The sequence below is a fragment of the Odocoileus virginianus genome, chromosome X (genome assembly GCF_023699985.2).
Source record: "Odocoileus virginianus isolate 20LAN1187 ecotype Illinois chromosome X, Ovbor_1.2, whole genome shotgun sequence".
Taxonomy (NCBI): domain Eukaryota; kingdom Metazoa; phylum Chordata; class Mammalia; order Artiodactyla; family Cervidae; genus Odocoileus; species Odocoileus virginianus.
This window is the reverse complement of record NC_069708.1, coordinates 23,167,315-23,184,042: the sequence shown is the minus strand read 5'-3', so window position 1 is coordinate 23,184,042 and position 16,728 is coordinate 23,167,315. Positions and strand designations below refer to the sequence as shown.

General features: G+C 38.6%; 1 long non-coding RNA gene across 2 annotated transcripts in view; it reads left to right on the top strand.

Annotated features, from left to right (window-relative positions):
* LOC139033124 (uncharacterized) overlaps positions 1 to 16,728 on the top strand; it is a 99,120-nt gene that overhangs the window by 28,177 nt on the left and 54,215 nt on the right. The window contains exon 2 of one of the 2 annotated variants that reach the window (XR_011485733.1): positions 5,869 to 6,037. This is a non-coding gene — a long non-coding RNA (uncharacterized lncRNA). Of the gene's footprint in view, positions 1 to 5,811; positions 6,038 to 16,728 lie in introns of both variants that reach the window. The other variant, XR_011485734.1, reaches the window with a different exon arrangement.

Genomic DNA, 16,728 nt, shown 5'->3' with positions numbered 1-16,728 from the left:
TTTTATTCTGCTTTGCTTCAGTTATTTCCACCATTCAATCTTCCAGCTCACTTATCCATTCTTCTTCAGTTACTCCACTGTTGGTTCCCTCTAGTATATTTTTAATCTCAGTATTGCATTGTTCATGGTTGACTGTTTATTCTTTAATTCTTCTATGTCCTTTTTAAACATTTCTTCCATTTTCTTCATCCATGAGTTCAGTCTATTTATCCATGCCTCCATTTTGTTTTGAGGGTTTTGGATCATCTTTACTATGATTATTTGGAATTCCCTTTCATGCAGATTCCCTATTTCCTCCTCATGTGCTTGGTCTGGTTGGTTTACACCTTGTTCCTTCACCTGCTGCATATTTCTCTGTCTTCATTTTGTTTAGTTTACTTTGCTTGGGGTCCCCTTTCTGCAGACTGGAAGATTGTAGCTCTTAATTTTGGAGTCTGCCTCCAGTGTGTGGAGTTGGGACAGTGCCTTGTGAAAGTTTCCTGGTTGAGGGACTTGTGCTTGTGGATGGAGCTGGATCTCGTCTCTCTGAAAGGCAGAGCCATATCCAATATTAAGTTTTGGGATGTCTGTTGATTTGGTATGGCTTTGTGCGGCCTGTCTGCTAATGTGCAATGCTGTGTTTCTGGGGTTTTTTTTAATAAATTTATTTTTTAATTGAAAAATAATTGCTTTACAGAATTTTGTTATTAATGCCAAAAATCAGCATGAGTCAGCCATAGGTTTACATATGTTTCCTCCCTCTTGAAACTCACTCCCATCTCCCTCCTCATCCCACCCCTCTAGGTTGTTACAGAGACCCTGTTTGAGTTCCCTGAGTCATAGAGCAAATTCCCATTGGCTATCTCCTTTACATATGGTAATATACATTTCCAAGTTACTCTCTCCATCCATCTCACCCTCTCCTTCCTCCTCCCCCGGCTGTGTCCATAAATCTGTTCTCTATGTCTGTTTCTCCATTGCTGCTCTACAAATAAATTCATCAGTACCATCTTTCTAGATTCCACATATATGCGTTAGTATATGATATTTATCTTTCTCTTTCTGACTTACGTCACTCTGTATGGGCTTCCCTGGTGGCTCAGCTGATAAAAAATCTGGCCGCAATGCAGAAGACCTGGGTTTGATCCCTGGGTTGGGAAGATCCCCTGGAGAAGGAAACAGCTACCCACTCCAGTTTTCTGGTCTGGAAAATTCCATGGACAGAAGAGACTGGCAGGCTAGTCCATGGGGTCACAAAGAATAGGATATGCTGAGCGACTTTGACTTTCAAATATTCACTCTGTATAATAGGCTCTAGGTTCATCCACCTCATTAGAACTGACTCAAATGCATTCCTTTTTGTGGCTGAACAGTATTCCTTATACACACACACACACACACACACACATATGTCACAGCTTCTTTATTCATTCGTCTGTCAATGACTATCTAGGTTGCTTCCATGTGCTAGCTATTGTAAATAGTGCTGCAATGACTGTTGGACTAGAGGTGTCTTTTTAAATTTTGGTTTCCTCAGTGTATATGCCTAGTAGTGAGATTGCTGAATCATATGGTGATTTTATTCCTGGTTTCTTTTTTAAGGAATCTTCATACTATCTTCCTTAGTGATTGTATCAATTTACATTCCCATTAATAGTGCAAGAGTGTTCCCTTTTCTCCACACCCTTTCCAGAATTTGATTTTTGTAGACTTTTTGATGATGGCCATTTTGACTGGATATAAAAGACCAAGGGAACATTTCATGCAAAGATGGACACAATGAAGGACAGAAATGTTATGGACCTAATAGAAGCAGAAGATATTAAGAAGAGACGGCAAGAATACACAGAAGAACTATATAGAAAATATATCCATGACCCAGATTACCACGATGGTGTGATCACTCAGCAGGATCCAAACATCCTGGAATGTGAGTCAAGTGGGCCTTAGGAAGCATCACTACTAACAAAGCTATTGGAAGTGATGGAATTACAGTTGAGCGATTTCAAATCCTAAAAGATGATGCTGTGAATGTACTGCAATCAGTATGCCAGCAAATTTGGAAAACTCAGCAGTGGCTGCAGGATTAGTAAAGGTAATTTTTCATTCCAATCTCAAAGAGAGGCAATGCCAAAGAATGTTCAAACTACTGCACAATTGCACTCATCTCATGCACTAGCAAAGTAATGCTCAAAATTCTCTAAGCCAGGCTTCAACAGTATGTAAACCGTGAAATTCCAGATGTTCAAGCTGGAGTTAGAAAAGGCAGAGGAACGAGAAATCAAATTGCCAACATCCACTGGATCATTGAAAAAGCAAAAGAGTTCAAGAAAACATTTACTTCTGCTTTACTGACTAAGCCAAAGACTTTGACTGTGTAGATCACAACACACTGTGAAAAATTCTTGAAGAGATGGTAATAACAGACCGCCTTACCTACCTCCTGAGAAATCTGTATAAAGGTCAAGAAGCAACAGTTAGAGCCAGACATGGAACAACAGACTGTTTCTAAATCAGGAGAGAAGTATGTCAGGACTGTATATTGTCACCCTGCTTATTTAACTTATATGCAGAGTACATCATGTGAAATGCTGGACTAGATGAAGCATGAACTGGAATCAAGATTGCCAGGAGAAATATCAATAACCTCAGATATGCAGAAGATAGCACCGTCATGGGAGAAAGTGAAGAAGACCTAAAGAGCCTCTTGATGAAAGTGAAAGAGGAAAGTGAAAAACCTGGCTGAAAACTCAACATTCAAAAAACTAAGATCATGGCATCTGGTCCCATCACTTCATGGCAAATAGATGGAAAAACAATGAAAACCGTGATAGACTTTATTTGGGGGGGGGGGCTCCAAAATCACTACAGATGGTGACCGCAGCCATGAAATTATGCTTGCTCCTTGGAAGAAAAGCTATGACCAACCTAGACAGCATATTAAAAAGCAGAGACATTACTTCGCCAACACAGGTCCATCTAGTCAAAGCTATGCTTTTTCCAGCACTCATGTATGGATGTGAGAGTTGGACCATAAAGAAAGGTGCACACTGAAGAATTGATGCTTTTGAACTGTGGTATTGTAGACTGTGGAGAGTCCTTTGGACTGCCAGGAGATAAAACCAACCAGTCCTAAAGGAAATCAGTCCTGAATAATTGGAAGGACTGATGCTGAAGGTGAAGCTCCAATACTTTGGCCACCTAATGCAAATAACTGACTCATTGGAAAAGACCCTGATGCTGGGAAAGATTGAAGACAGGAGCAGAAGGGGATGACAGAGGATGAGTTGGTTGCATGGCATCACTGATTCGATGGATGTGTGTTTGATCAAGCTCAGGAGTTGGTGATGGACAGAGAAGCCTGGCATGCTGCAGTCCATGGGATCACAGAGTCAGACATGACTGAGCTGCTGAACTGATTCTGACTTGTGTGAGGTGATATCTCATTGTACTTTTGATTTGCATTCCTCTAAAATGAAAGATGTTGAGTATTTTTTCATGTGATTGTTAGCCATTTGTATGCCTTCTTTGGAGAAATGTCTGTTTAAGTCTTCTGCCCAGTTTTTGATTGGGTTATTTGTTTTTCAAGTATTGACTTGTATGAGTTGCTTGTATATTTTGGAAGTTAATCCTTTGTCAGTTGTTTCCTTTTCTGTTATTTTCTCCCATTCTGAGCATTGCCTTTTTACCTTGTTTATAGTTTCCTTTGCTGTGCAAAAGCTTTTAAGTTAATTATGTCCCACTTGCTTATTTTTGTTTTTATTTTCATTACTTTAGGTGGGTCATAGAGGATCTTGCTTTGATTTGTGTCATAGACTATTATGCCCATGTTTTCCTCTAAGAGTTTTATAGTTTCTGGTCTTACATTTAGGTCTTTAATCCATTTTTAATTTATCTTTGTGGATGGTGTTAGTAAGTTTTCTAATTTCATTCTTTTTACATGTAGTTGTCCAGTTTTCCCAACAGCATTTTTTGAAGAGGCTATCTATGGCCCATTGATGGGTTTGACTCTTTTGTCAAAAATAAGGTACCCATAGGTGCATGGGTTTATCTCTGAGATATTTCTTCCAAGTTCTATATTTCCATTTTTGTGCCAGCACTATACTGTCTTGATGACTATAGCTTTATAGTATAGTCTCAAGTAAGGAAGGATGATTTCTCCACCTTCATTCTTCTTTCTCAAGACTGTGTTGGCTATTCAGGGTCTTTTTTGTTTCCATATGAATTGCAAAACTTTTGCTTCTAGTTCTGTGAAAAATGCCACTGGTAATTTATTTGAAAGAGATCGCATTGAATCGGTGGACTGCATTTGGTTATATAGATGTTTTCATGGTATTGATTCCTCCAACCCAGGAACATGTTATATTTCTGCATCTGTTTATGTTGTCTTTGATTTTTTTCATCAGTGTCTTATAATTTTCTGTATACAGTTCTATTGTCTCCTTAGTTAGGTTTATTCTTAGATGTTTTATTCTCTTTGTTGCAATAGTGAATGGGAATGATTAATTTCTCTTTCTGATTTTTCATTGTTACTATGTAGGAATGCAAATGATACATGTGTATTAATTTTGTCTCCTTTGACTTTGCTAAATTCACTGATTAACTCTAGCAATTTTCTGATAGTATCTTTAGAATTTTCAACATATAGTATTGAGAGAGTCATTTACTAGGCAGGTTGATAAGAAGTCTCAGTTCAGTACAGTTCAGTTCAGTCACTCAGTCATGTCCGATTCTTTGTGACCCCCATGAATGGCAGCATGCCAGGCCTCCCTGTCCATCACCAACTCCCAGAGTTTACTCAAACTCATGTCCATCGAGTTGATGATGCCATCCAGCCATCTCATCCTCTGTCATCCTCTTGTCCTCCTGCCCCCAATCCCTCCAAGCATCAGGGTCTTTTCCAATGAGTCAACTCTTCACATGAGGTGGCCAAAGTATTGGAGTTTCAGCTTCAGCATCAGTCCTTCCAATGAACACCCAGGACTGATCTCCTTTAGGATGGACTGGTTGGATCTCCTTGCAGTCCAAGGGACTCTCAAGAGTCTTCTCCAACACCACAGGTCAAAAGCGTCAATACTTCGGTGCTCAGCCTTCTTCACAATCCAACTCTCACATCCATACATGACCACTGGAAAAAACATAACTTTGACTAGACGGACTTTTGTTGGCAACATAATGTCTCTGCTTTTTAGTATGCTATCCAGGTTGGTCATAACTTTCCTTCAAAGGAGTAAACATCTTTCAATTTCAAGGCTGCAATCACCATCTGCAGTGATTTTGGAGCCCCCAAAAAATAAATAATTTCTGGCACTGTTTCCACTGTTTCCCCATCTATTTTGCATGAGGTGTTGGGACCAGATGCCATGATCTTAGTTTTCTGAATGTTGAACTTTAAGCCAACTTTTTCACTCTCCTCTTTCACTTTCATCAAGAGGCTTTTTAGTTCCTTTTCACTTTCTGCCATAAGGGTGGTGTCATCTGCATATCTGAGATTATTGATATTTCTCCCAGCAGTCTTGATTCCAGCCTGTGCTTCATCCAGCCCAGCGTTCCTCATAATGCACTCTGCATATAAGTTAAATAAGCAGGCTGACAATATACAGCCTTGACACACTCCTTTTCCTATTTGGAACCAGTCTGTTATTCCATGTCCAGTTCTAACTGTTGCTTCCTGACCTGCATATAGGTTTCTCAAGAGGCAGGTCAGGTGGTCTGGTATTCCCATCTCTTTCAGAATTTTCCACAGTTTATTGTGATCCACACAGTCAAAACTTTTGACATAGTCAGTAAAGCAGAAATAGATTTTTTTCTGGAACTCTCTTGCTTTTTCAGTGATCCAGCGGATATTGGCAATTTGATCTCCTGTTCCTCTGCCTTTTCTAAAACCAGCCTGAACACGTCCAAGGAGCAATGGCTGTGCAGGCGCAGGAGGGCCAAGAGGAGCTATTCCACGGTCAAGGTCAGGAGAGACGGCCATGAGGAGATACCCCTCGTCCAAGGTAAGGAGCAGCGGCTGCGCTTTGCTGAAGAAGCCATGAAGAGATACCCCACGTCCAAGGTAAGAGAAACCCAAGTAACATGGTAGGTGTTGCGAGAGGGCATCAGAGGGCAGACACACTGAAACCATAGTCACAGAAAACTAGCCAATCTGATCACAGGGACAGTCTTGTCTAACACAAAGAAACTAAGCCATGCCATGTGGGGCCATCCGAGACAGACGGGTCATGGTGGAGAGGGCTGACAGAATGTGGTCCACTGGAGAAGGGAATGGCAAACCACTTCAGTATTATTGCCTTGAGAACCCCATGAACAGTATGAAAAGGAAAATGATAGGATGCTGAAAGAGGAACTCCCAAGGTTGGTAGGTGACCAGTATGCTACTGGAGATCAGTGGAGAAATAACTCCTGAAGGCATGAAGGGATGGAGGCAAAACAAAAACAATACCCAGTTGTGGATGAGACTAGTGATACAAGCAAGGTCCGATGCTATAAAGAGAAATATTCCATAGGACTCTGGAATGTTAGGTCCATGAATCAAGACAAATTGGAAGTGGTCAAACAGGAGATGGCAAGAGTGAATGTCGACATTCTAGGAATCAGCAAACTAAAATGTACGGGAATGGGTGAATTTAACTCAGATGACCATTATATCTACTACTGTGGGCAGGAATCCCTTAGAAGAAGTGGAGTAGCCATCATGGTCAACAAAAGAGTCCTAAATGCAGTACTTGGATGCAATCTCAAAAATGAAAGAATGATCTCTGTTCGTTTCCAAGGCAAACCATTCAATATCACAATAATCCAAGCCTATACCCCAACCAGTAACACTGAAGAAGCTGAAGTCGAAAGGTTCTATGCAGACCTATAAGACATTTTAGAACTAACATCCAAAAAGACGTCCTTTCCATTATAGGGGACTGGAATGCAAAAGTAGCAAGTCAAGAAACACCTGGAGTAACAGGCAAATTTGGCCTTGGAGTACAGAATGAAGCAGGCCAAAGGCTAATAGAGTTTGGCCAAGAGGATGCACTGGTCATAGCAAATACCCTCCTCCAACAACACAAGGAAGACTCTACACATGGACATCACCAGATGGCCAACACCAAAATCAGATTGATTTTTTTCTTTGCAGCCAAAGATGGAGAAGCTCTATAGAGTCAGCAGAAACAAGACTGGGAGCTGAGTGTGGCTCAGATCATGAACTCCTTATTGCCAAAATCAGACTTAAATTTAAGAAAGTAGGGAAAATCACTAGACCATTCAGGTATGACATAAATCAAATCCCTTATGACTATACAGTAAAAGTGAGAAGTAGATTTAAGGGACTAGATCTGATAGACAGAGTGCCTGATAAAATATGGACGGAAGTTCATGACATTGTACAGGAGACAGGGATCAAGATCATCCCCATGGAAAAGAAATGCAAAAAGGCAAAATGGTTGCCTGAGGAGGCCTTACAAATAGCTGTGAAACAAAGAGAAGCAAAAGGCAAAGGGGAAAAGGAAAGATATTCCCATTTGAATGCAGAGTTCCAAAGAGTAGCAAGGAGAGATAAGAAAGCCTTCCTCAAACAAGAAAAGGGTGCCCACTGTCACCACTACTATTCAACATACTTTTGCAAGTGTTGGCCACATCAATGAGGGCAGAAAAAGAAGTAAAAGGAATCCAGATAGGAAAAGAAGAAGTGAAACTCTCGCTGTTTGCAGATGACATGATCCTCTACATAGAAAACCCTAAAGACTCTACCAGAAAATTACTAGAGCTAACCAACGAATATAGTAAAGTTGCAGGATATAAAATTAAAACACAGAAATCCCTTGCATTCCTATACACTAAAAATGAGAAAACAGAAAGAGAAATTAAAGAAACAATATCATTCACCATTGCAACAAAAAGAATAAAATAGTTAGGAGTATATCTACCTAAAGAAACAAAAGACTTATACATAGAAAACTATAAAACACTGATGAAAGAAATCAAAGAGGACACAAACAGATGGAGAAATATACCGTGTTCATGGATTGGAAGAAGCAATATTGTCAAAATGGCTATACTACCCAAAGCAATCTATAGATTCAATGCAATCCCTATCAAGCTACCAACAGTATTTTTCACAGAATTAGAACAAATAATTTCACAATTTGTATGGAAATACAAAAAAACCTTGAATAGCCAAAGTAATCTTGAGAAAGAAGAATGGAACTGGAGGAATCAACCTGCCTGACTTCAGACTATACTACAAAGCCACAGTCATCAAGACAGTATGGTACTGGCACAAAGACAGAAATATAGATCAATGGAACAGAATAGAAAGCCCAGAGATAAATCCACGAACCTATGGTCACCTTATCTTCAGCAAAGGAGGCAAGGATATACAATGGAAAAAAGACGACCTCTTTAACAAGTGGTGCTGGGAAAACTGGTCAACCACTTGTAAAAGAATGAAACTAGAACACTTTCTAACACCATACACAAAAATAAACTCAAAATGGATTAAAGATCTAAATGAAAGACCAGAAACTATAAAACTCCTAGAGGAGAACATAGGCAAACACTCTACGACATAAATCACAGCAGGATCCTCTATGACCCACATGCCAGAATATTAGAAACAAAAGCAAAAATAAACAAATGGGACCTAATGAAACTTAAATCTTTTGCACAACAAAGGAAACTATAAACAAGGTGAAAAGACAGCCCTCAGATTGGGAGAAAATAATAGCAAACGAAGCAACAGACAAAGGATTAATCTCAAAAATATACAAGCAACTCCTCTAGCTCAATTCCAGAAAAATAAATGACCCAATCAAAAAATGGGCCAAAGAACTAAACAGACATTTCTCCAAGGAAGACATACAGATGGCAAAAAAACACATGAAAAGATGCTCAACATCACTCATTATCAGAGAAATGCAAATCAAAACCACAATGAGGTACCATTACATGCCAGTCAGGATGGCTGCTATCCAAAAGTCTACAAGCAATAAATGCTGGAGAGGGTGTGGAGAAAAGGGAACCCTCTTACACTGTTGGTGGGAATGCAAACTAGTACAGCCGCTATGGAGAACAGTGTGGAGATTTCTTAAAAAACTGGAAATAGAACTGCCATATACCCAGCAATCCCACTTCTGGGCATACACACCGAGGAAACCAGATCTGAAAGAGACACGTGGACCCCAATGTTCATCACAGCACTGTTTATAATAGCCAGGACATGGAAGCAACCTAGATGCCCATCAGCAGACGAATGGATAAGGAAGCTGTGGTACATATACACCATGGAATATTACTCAGCCATTAAAAAGAATTCATTTGAATCAGTTCTAATGAGATGGATGAAACTGGAGCCCATCATACAGAGTGAAGTACGCCAGAAAGATAAAGACCATTACAGTATACTAACACATATATATGGAATTTAGGAAGATGGTAACGATAACCCTATATGCAAGACAGGAAAAGAGACACAAGTATAGAACAGTCTTCTGGACTCTGTGGGTGAAGGCGAGGGTGGGAAGATCTGAGAGAATAGCATTGAAACATGTATATTATCTAGGGTAAAACAGATCACCAGCCCAGGTTGGATGCATGAGACAAGTTCTCAGACCTGGTGCGCTGGGAAGACCCAGAGGGATCGGGTGGAGAGGGAGATGGGATAGGGGATCGGGATGGGGAATGCATGTAAATCCATGGCTGATTCTTGTCAATGTATGACAGAGACCACTACGATATTGTGGAGTGATTAGCCTCCAACTAATTAAAAAAAAAAAGAAAGAAAGAAAGAAAGCCTTCCTCAGAGATCAATGCAAAAAATAGAGGAAATCAACAGAATGGGAAAGACTAAAGATCTCTTCAAGAAAATTAGAGATACCAAGGGAACATTTCATGGAAAGATGGGTTTGATAAAGGACAGAAATGGTAAGGACCTAACAGAAACAGAAGATATTAAGAAGTGGCAAGAATACACAGAAGAACTGTACGAAAAAGATCTTCATGACTCAGGTAACCACGATGGTGGGATCACTCACCTAGAGCCAGACGTCCTGGAATGTGAAGTCAAGTGGGCCTTAGGAAGAATCACTACGATCAAAACTAGTGCAGGTGATGGAATTCCAGTTGAGTTATTTCAAATCCTAAAAGATGATGCTGTGAAAGTGCTGCACTCATTATGCCAGCAAATTTGGAAAACTCAGCAGTGGCCACAGGACTGGAAAAGGTCAGTTTTCATTCCAATCCCAAATAAAGACAATCCAAAAGATAAGAAGTCTAGGGGTCCCCAAGGAGAGAGGGGTCTGGAAGTCTCAAGGAGGAAGAAAGGAAAAATTTTTTTTCCCTCTATATTCCTTAGGATTATATAACAATAATGTATCCTGCCTGACAACAGTCTCTGGATTAAACCTTCAGGCTAATCCTGTTATCTTAAAATGTAAATTATTGGAGTAGGTCTGGTGAGGTTGTTACAACCTCCAGTCATTCTTTGGATTCACTGGAGAGTATATAACTCCATTGCTAACACTAGCAAGGGAGAACTCTTTCTGCCCCCTTCTGATGCCTATGTCAGAAGTTTTCTCTAGCTCCTTTATACTTTAATAAAACTTCATTACACAAAAGCTCTGAGTGATCAAGCTTAGTCTCTGGCCCCGGATTGAATTTTTCTCCTCCAGAGGCCAAGAATCCCGGCGTCTTTTTGTGGTTCAGCAACAACCTTTCAATATCATGTAATCTGCAAACAGTGAAAGTTTTACATATTCTTTTCCAATCTGCATTCCTTTGTTTATTTTTCTTCTTTGATTTCCATAGCTAGTACTTCCAAAACTATGTTGAATAATAGTGGTGAGAGTGGACACGCTTGTCTTTGTCCTAATCTTAGGGCAAATGCTTTCAGTTTTTCACCATTGAGAATCATATTTGCTGTGGGCTCAATATATATGCCTTTACTGTTTGGAGGCAGGTTCCTTCTATGCCCATTTTTGAAGTTTTTATGATAAATGGGTGCTAAATTTTGTCATAGGCTTTTTCTGTATCTATTGAGATTATCACATGGTTTTTACCTTCCAATTTGTTAATACGGGGTATCATATTGATTTCCATATATTGAAAAACCCTTGCATCCCTGGGATAAACCAGACTTGATACTGGTGTATGAGCTTTTTAATGTGTTGCTTAATTCTGTTTTCTAGAATTTTGTTTAGGATTTTTCCATCTGTTCATCTGTGATATTGGCCTGTAATATTCTTTTCAGTTGTCTTTGCCTAGTTTTGGTATCAGGGTGATGATAGCCTTATAGAAAAAGTTTAGAAGTGTTCCTACATCTGCAGGTTTTTGAAAGAGATATAGAGGGATAGACATTAGCTTTTTTCTAAATATTTGATAGAACTCACCTGTGAAGCCATCTGACCTTGGGCTTTTGTTTTTGGGGAGATTTTTTTTTATCATAGTTTTGGTTTCAGTGCTTGTAATTGGGTTGTCCATAATTTCTATTTCTTCCTGGATCAGTCTGGGAAGATTGAACTTTTCTAAGATTCTGTCTATTTCTTCCAGATTGTCCATTTTATTGGCATTTAGTTGCTCATAATAGGCTCTTATAATTCTTTGTATTTCTGCATTGTCTGTTGTAACCTCTCCTTTTTCATTTCTAATTTTGGTGATTTGATTCTTCTTTCTTTTTTTCTTGATGAGTCTGGCTAAAGGTTTGCCAATTTTGTTTATCTTCGTAAAGAACCAGTTTTTATCTTTTATTAATCTGTACTAGTTTCTTTCATTTCTTTATCATTTATTTCTCTTCTGAACTTTATGATTTCTTTCCTTCTGCTAACTTTGAGAATTTTTGTTTTTTTTCCATTTGTTTTAGATGTAAAGTTAGGTTGTCTATTCAGTGTTTTTCTTGTTTCTTGAGGTAGGATTGTATTGCTATAAACTTCCTTCTTAGAAATGCTTTTGCTGAATTGAATAGGTTGACTTGTTGGGTTTTCACTGTCATTTGCGTCTAGTAATTTTTTATTTCCCTTTTTTTGCCTTCAGTAATCTGTTCGGTGTTTATAAATGTATTGTTTAATCTCCATATGTTTGGGTTTTTTACAGGTTTTTCTTGTAATTGAGATCTACTCTCATAGCATTATTGTCAGGAATGATACTTGATATGATATCAGTTTTACTATTTAAAAAATTTACTGAAGTTTGATTTGTGACCCAAGATGTGGTCTATCCTGGAGAATGTTTCCTGTGCACATGTGAAGAAATTGTATTCTTCTGCATTTGGATGGAATGTCCTGAATATATCAATGATATTTCTGGGCTAATGTGCCCTTTGAGGCTTTTGTTTCCTTATTAAAGTTCTGTTTTGATGATCAGTTCACTGGTGTAAGCAGGATGTTAAGGTCTTATACTATTAATGTGTTACTACCAGTTTATCCTTTTATATCGGTTAGTATTTTCTTATGTATTGAGGTGCTCCTATATTGGGTGCATAGATGTCTAGGTGCTTTATGTTATGTCTTCCTCTTGGATTGATCCCTTGATCACTATGTGGTGTCCTCCCTTATTTCTTGTAATATTCTTTACTTTAAGGTTATTTTGTCTGATATGAGGATTGATACTCCAGCTTTCTTTTGATTTCCATTTGCATAGTAGATATTTTCCCATTCTCTCACTTTCAATCTATATGTGTCATTAGGTTTGAAGTGGGTTTTTATAAACAGCATATATATGGGTCTTGTTTTGGTATCCGTTCAGCCAATCTGTGTCTTTTGGTTGGAACATTTAATCCATTTACATTTAAAGTAACTATTGATGTATATATTCCTATTGCCATTTTCTTAATTGTTTGGGGTTTGTCTTTGTAGAACTTTTTCTTCACTAGTATTTCCTGACTATGTAAGTCCCCTTACAATTTGTTATAAAGCTACTTTGATGCTACTAAATTCTCTTAATGTTTGTCTGTCTGTAAAGCTTTTGATTTCTCCATCAGTACTGTAAGAGATCCATGTCAGATAGAGTAATCTTGGTTGCAGATTTTTTCCTTTCAGTACTTTAAATATATCCTGCCATTCCCTCTAGCCTGCAGAGTTTCTGCTGAAAGATCAGCTGTTAAACATATGGGGTTCCCCTTGTATGTTACTTGTTGCTTTTCCCTTGCTGTTTTTAATATTCTTTCTTTGTGTTTAATCTTTGTTAGTTTGATTGTTATGTGTTTCTCTTTTGATTTATCCTGTATCTGACTCTTTGCACCTCTTAGACTGGACTTGACTATTTCCTTTACCATTTGGGGGAAATTTTCAACTATAACCTCTTCAAAAATTTTCTCATACACTTTCTTTTTCCCTTCTTCTTCTGGAACCCCGATAAGTCAAATGTTGGTGAATTTAATATCGTCCCAGAAGTCTCTGATACTATCCTCAGTTCCTTTAATTCTTCTTACTTTATTCTGCTCCTCAGCAGTAATTTCTACCATTTTACCTTCCATCTCACTGATCTTTTCTTCTGCCTCAGATATTCTGCTATTGATTTCTTCTAGAGTATTTTTTACTGGAGAAGGAAATGGCAAACCACTTCTGTAGTCTTGCCTTGAGAACCACATGAACAGTATGAAAAGGCAAAAAGGTATGACACTAAAAGATGAACTCTTCAGGTCGGTAGGTGCCCAACATGCTACAGGAGAAGAGTGGAGAAATAGCTCCAGAAAGAATGAAGAGCCTGAGCCAAAGCAAAAACAACACCCATTTGTGGATTTGACTTGTGATGGAAGTAAAGTCTGTAGAGAACAATATTGCATAGGAACCTGGAATGTTAAGTCCATGAATCAAGGTAAATTGAAAGTGGTCAAAAAGGAGATGGCAAGAGTGAACATGGACATTTTAGGACTCAATGAACTAAAATGCACTGGAATGAGCGAATTTAACTCAGATGGCCATTATATCTACTACTGTGGGAAGGAATCCCTTAGAAGAATTGGAGTAGCCCTCATAGTAAGCAAAACACTGAAATGCAGTATTTGTGTGCAATGTTAAAAATGACAGAAAGATCTCTGTTTGTTTTAAAGGCAAGCCATTCCATATCACAGTAATTTTTCAAATATATGCTGAACCACAAATGCTGAAGAAGCTGAAGTTGAATGATTCTGTGACCACCTACAAGAACTTCTAGAATTAACACCAAAAAAAAAAATCCTTTTAATCATAGATGACTGGAATGCAAAGGTACAAAGTTAAGAGATACCTGGAGTAACAGGCAAGTTTGGCCTTAGAGTAGAAAATGAAGCAGGGCAAAGCCTGAGTTTTGCCAAGAGAATGCATTTGTCATAGCAAACACTCTCTTCCAACAACACAAGAGATGACTCTACACAAGGACAACACCAGATGGTCAATTCCAAAATCAGATTGATTATATTCTTTGTAGCCAAAGATGGAGAAGCTCTATACAGACAGAAAAACAAAACTGGGAGCTGACTGTGGCTCAGTTCTTGAACTCTTCATTGCCAAATTCAGACTTAAATTGATGAAAGTAGGGAAAACCACTAGACCATTCAGGTATGGCCTAAATCAAAGCCCTTATGGTTATACAGTGCAAGTGACAAATAGATTCTAGGGACTGGATTTTTAGACAGAGTACCTAAAGAACTATGTACAGAGGTTCATCACATTGTACAGGAGTCTGTGATCAAAACCATCCCCAAGAAAAAGAAATGCAAAAAGGCAATATAGTTGTCTGAGGAGGCCTTACAAATAGCTGAGAAAAGAAGAGAAAATAAAGGCAAAGGAGAAAAGGAAAGATATACCCATTTAAATGTGAAGTCCCAAAGAATAGCAAGGAGAGATAAGAAAGTCTTCCTAAGTGATGCAAAGAAATAAAAGAAAACAATAGAATGGGAAAGACTAGAGATCTCTTCAAGAAAATTAGAGATACCAAGGGAATATTTCATGCAAAGATGGACACAATAATGACAAAAATCACATGGACCTAACAGAAGCTGAAGATATTAAGAAGAGGTGGCAAGAATACATGAAAAAACTATGCAAAAAAGAACTTAATGGCCCAGATAACCATGATGGTGTTATCATTCACCTAGATTCAGATATTCTGAAATGTGAAGTCAAGTGGGCCTTAGGAAGCATCACTATGAACAAAGCTACTGGAAGTGATGGAATTCCAGTTAAGCTATTTCAAATTCTAAAAGATGATGCTGTGAAAGTGCTGCAATCAGTATGCCAGCAAATTTGGAAAACTCAGCAGTGACCACAGGACTGGAAAAATTCAGTTTTCATTCCAATTCCTAAGAAAGGCAATGCTGGAAATTGTTCAAACTACTGCATAGTTGCACTCATCTCACATGCTAGTAAAGCAATGCTCAAAATTCTCCAAGCCAGGCCTCAGCAGTATGTCATTTGTGAAGTTCCAGATGTCCAAGCTGGAGTTAGAAATGGCAGAGGAACCAGAGATCAAATTGCCAGCATCCACTGGATCATTGAAAAAGCAAGAGAGTTCCAGAAAAACATCTATTTCTGCTTTATTGACTATGCCAAAGCCTTTGACTGTGTGAATCACAACAAACTGTGGAAAATTCTTAAACAGATGGGAATACCAGACTACCTGCCCAACCTCCTGAGAAATCTGTATGCAGTTCAAGAAGCAACAATTAGAATGAGTTATGGAACAACAGACTGGTTCCAAATTGGGAAAGGAGCATGTCAAGGCTGTATATTGTCACCCTGCTTATTTAACTTTTTTGCAGAGTATATCATGTGTAATGCTGGGCTGGATGAAGCACAAATCGGAATCAGGATTGCCAGAAAAAATATCAATAACCTTAGATATACAGATGACACCTCACTTATGGCAGAAAGTGAAAGGGAACTAAAGAGCCTCTTGATCAAAATGAAAGAGGAGAGTAAAAATGCTGGCTTAAAATTCAACATTCCAAGAACAAAGATCATGGCATCTTGTCCCATCACTTCATGGCAAATGAAATGGGAAAGAATGGAAACAGAGACTTATTTTCCTATGCTACAAAATCACTGCAGATGGTGACTGTAACCAGGAAATTAAAGGCACTTGCTCCTTGGAAGAAAAGCTATGACCAAGCAAAACAGCATTTTAAAAAAAAGAGACATTTTTTGCTGACAAAGGTCCATATAGCCAAAGCTATGGTTTTTCCATTAGTCATGTATGGATGTGAGAGTTCGACCCTAAAGAATGCTGAGATCTGAAGATTTGGTGCTTTTGTACTGTAGTGTTGGAGAAGACTCTAGAGAATCCCTTGGACTGAAAGGAGATCATACCAGTCAATCCTAAAGGATATCAGTCTTGAATATTCACTGGAAGGACTGATACTGAAGCTGAAACTGCAATATTTTGACCACCTGATGCGAAAAGCTGACTCATTGGAAAAGACCCTGCTGGGAAAGATTGAAGGCAGGAAGAGAAGGGGACGACTGAGGATGAGATGGTTGGATGGCATCACTGACTCAATGGACATGAGTTTGAGAAAGCTCCAGGAGTTTGTAATGGACAGAGAAGTCTGGCATGCTGCAGTCCATGTGGTGGCAAAGAATTGGACATGACTGAGCGACTGAACAGAGAGTAGTTTTAATTTCAGCAAGTGTATTGCTTTTCTCTGTATGCTTATTCTTTATTTCTTCTAGGTCTTTGTTAATTGATTCTTACATTTTCTCCATTTTATTTTTGAGGTTTTGGATCATCTTTACTATCATTTTTTCTGAATTTTTTTTCAAATAGTTTGCCTATTTCCTCTTC